A 3,875-nucleotide genomic window follows, 5' to 3' on the forward strand; every position below is an offset into this window, starting at 1 on the left:
TATTAAATTTGAATTCAAATATTCAATGCTAAATCATTGGTTACCTACTAAAAACGATTCTGAGCAGGAGGGGGTGTCAGCCTTTATTTCTAAGAATATTTTATAATTTATATTACTTTTTTTTTGCGGTATTGACGACTGCCGGAACTGCATTACATCGACACATAATTTATATTACTATTGCTGTTAGTTATTTATGTTTTTCTTAGTAATACTGTATGTTACACTAACTTTGACAAACAATCGCATATTATACTATATAAGGTAGTATATTATTATCGCTATTAACTTATGTCAATACCGACATAACGCGAATAACGATGGATTGTTGTGAAATGTGAATATAGCTTTATGAATCATATAATATTAAATATTAATTGCCTAAAATTAGTCAATATATTTAAAAACTGTTATTGTGTACCTATATAAAAAAAAGTATAAATTAAGTAATAGTGAAATGTTATCGGTGTTATTGGTGTTAACTGTTTACGCTTAATATCTTTAAAATTAAAAACGAGTTTTTGTTTAAAAGTTCAATTTCATAAGACTGAACTTTAAATTTCTATAGCAAAAAAAAAATGTTTACACGTTGTGCATTTAGTATTTTTTTTAAATTTCTGTAAAAATAACTGATGAGAAATCGTTTATTAAATGTTCAAGTCTTAAAATTAAAACTTTCATTACAAAATAATTAACATATATTTTTGTTATTTTGTAGAATTTTGTCGAAATTTTAACTTTAAAAGAGATTGTCTTTGAACTTTGAAGACATGAAAAGAACTTCTTTGATGTAGAAATGCTCTGATTGCAGACACCTACATATTGCAGGGTGAAAGATTGTAGATAACATAATAACACCAACAAACAGCAGTGTTCGGACTTATCTAGATAAAATTATCTGGATGAATATCTAAATAATTATTTGTTCATCTTTTATCTTATCTAGATAAATAGTTACGAGGTATCTAAACGTTCATCTTAGATATTTTTTTACTAATCTAAATAAATTCATCAAGATACATTTTTTATTGATAAAAATCGTGAAATTGTACAAACGCATTTTAAATATTTGTACAGATTCTCAAACCAAGTTTATGGTTTATAAATAATGTAGTTATTTTTATTTATATCATTGTTATTATTATGTATCTAGTGCCCAACTAAAATATACTTAAATTTAAAGCCCATTAATAAAAAATTTTATCTTTTTTTTATCTAGATAAAAAAGTATTTATCTTTATCTTTATCTAGATAAATATGAGTTAAGTTATCTTTTATATCTATCTAGATACATTTGAGTTGAATTATCTTTATCTTTATCTAGATAAAATAATATTTATCTAATCCGAACACTGACAAACAGTTGCGGTAGATACATTTTTCATGTAGATAACATACGACGCGAGTTCCAAAAGATGATCTCTATGTATTCTTAATTTTTTTTTATTGGTGTAAGAATAGCTTATAAGGAACTTTATACTACAATTTCAAGCTTTTTACTTATAAAGAAAATTGTATCAACACAAATCAAAAATAAATAAATATAATCATTAGAAATTTTCAAGGAATTGATTGTTAAATTTCAAAAAAAAAAAAACAAAAAGACCACAAAGCATACAAATTAGATCAACTTTTCTACCAGAGCCATCCGCAGCATTGAATATAGGTACTATTTTTTATCTTCACACAAAAAACGAGGGGCCAAAAAAAAAAAATTAAATAATAACAATTATCACAGTGATAAAAATCCACCACAGCTGATATAACATTTTTACATTAATCATTTTCTGAAACAAGTATGGGTGTATCCATATAATTTAGACAAATTTAAATAACGAAATCAGAAATAAATTATAATTATAGTTTTAATTTTAATGAATATGACGTATGTCTCTTTGGTCTAGAACTCTAGAACGTGTGTATACGTCGCTCGGAGACTTCGACGTCGTATCGTAGGCGTCGTAAACATGGTGAATGAAGTAATGGACCAGGAAGGACGAACAGGTAGGGCGCTCCTCCGTTCACGAGACCGCGGACCGGTTTGTGCCGAACAGCCGCAGTAACGAGCTTCGCGCTAATATCGCCGGTCGACCTGTACAATAGTCTCTCCGGTTGCGTTTACCAATTAACATTATTATTATTTTTTTTTTATTACATTTTTTATTTCACACCGTTTTTAAAAAAAAAACACATCGCAAAATATACGCGTGTACGAAAATGATGATACTACGTTACTAGTAACGCGTTCGATTCGTGTCCGGCGTCGCTCGCGTACCTATATAGTTTCAATGGAATAATCGTAGTTTTGATAAATAAAAACAAAATGACGTAAGTTTGAAACGAAATAATAATATCCATAACAATAACATAATATACCTATTATATCAAAAATATTATACACCTATATCGTTTTGATCGCATAACAAATAAGTCGGACAACTTATTTACAAATTGAGATAAAACACTATATATACCTATTTGAATACGTTTTGAAAAGAAGGCCGAATTAAGGCTAAATATCGTACATAATATTATTATTTATACATAGGTATATACTTGCGGCATGTACAGACAGTTGCATACCGATTATGGTAGTCCAAGGACACCACGCGTGTGTATATTTTGTGATATAGAACGGCCGAGAGAATTAAAACCGCCAGGTTTTCGAACCTATATAGATACACCGCAATAACAAACAAAATAATAATAATATGTACCTACTAAACATAATAATATATTACATAGGGACATCGTTAACGCGCGCACTATTGCAGTCACACTATTCAGTTCGTACCTATTATTGTTGTTATTTATTTATTTAATTCGTTTTCAATGGTGCAATTTTCGCAGCTATATACAAAATAATAATATATACCGCCTATAATAATATTATAATAGTGTATTATTTTAGTACACCGCGTGTACCTAGATTTATTATTATTATTATTAATACCGCCGTGTGTATATGTCTTCCACGCTGCGCTTGCGAATAACGTAAGTCATTTCTCGATCGGCCGTTTACATAATAACAATTTTTTTCTTCCAACATTCTAGTATATTCACGTGTATACAGCCCGAGGGGCCGCATGCTTTCACGTGACTTAACTTCTATATACACCTTCCGAAAGACTGGTCATCGTTATAAATGTCGTAACATCGTGAATGTTTTATGTATGTATATAATATGTGTGTGATGAATATATATATATTATATGCACCCAGCTGTGCAACTTGCACACGAGAATGACAACGATTCGCTACGATGCGTCCCCCGAAACATGTAACGAAATCATATGTTTGTGTACAATACGACATGGCGCAAATAGTCAATAGATGCGCATTAGCATAGGTTTGTCTACGATCCGTTCGGCATTTCATTTTTTTTTACGATTATTAACGACTGTTTAAACTCGTAGTTTGTCGCGTTAAACATGTTTTACTAGGTATCCGTTTACCGAATATAAAATTTGTATTAATATAGTATATTTTAATATTTATTACTATGTCGTACTATGTGCGCAGGCTAAAATATTTCAAAAAAAAAAAAAATGTGTGTTATTTATTTTATTTTATTTAAGGCATGATAAAATATTAAAACGAATATTTCGTTGGATATTAATATTGTACATTGTCTAAATAATTAATTGACACGAAGACGTTCATGGTTATTATTACCTGCTTTGAACAAATATTGTACAACATAAATATAAATATGTTTTAATAATTTATATACTCAAAAATTAATAATTATGTATAAGTACGAACTTATTAAGTATGCAAATTTGCCCTTATTATTATTGCATCCATAATTATTATGTTGCACATCAGAGAGATTATTTTGTAATAAAATATTTCACTTCTCTTATAGACTTTAT

The 3,875-nt window shown here is 28.7% G+C and overlaps 1 protein-coding gene across 1 annotated transcript in view; it reads left to right on the forward strand.

The window, feature by feature from the left end:
• The first annotated feature begins 2,047 nt into the window (after positions 1-2,047).
• Positions 2,048-3,875, forward strand: part of LOC100169120 — a 25,385-nt gene continuing 23,557 nt past the window's right edge. The window contains exon 1 of the mRNA XM_029487290.1: positions 2,048-2,328. The gene's annotated coding sequence lies outside the window, so the exon portion shown is untranslated. The remainder of the gene's footprint in view (positions 2,329-3,875) is intronic.

This window comes from Acyrthosiphon pisum, chromosome A1, assembly GCF_005508785.2.
Source record: "Acyrthosiphon pisum isolate AL4f chromosome A1, pea_aphid_22Mar2018_4r6ur, whole genome shotgun sequence".
Taxonomy (NCBI): Eukaryota; Metazoa; Arthropoda; class Insecta; order Hemiptera; family Aphididae; genus Acyrthosiphon; species Acyrthosiphon pisum.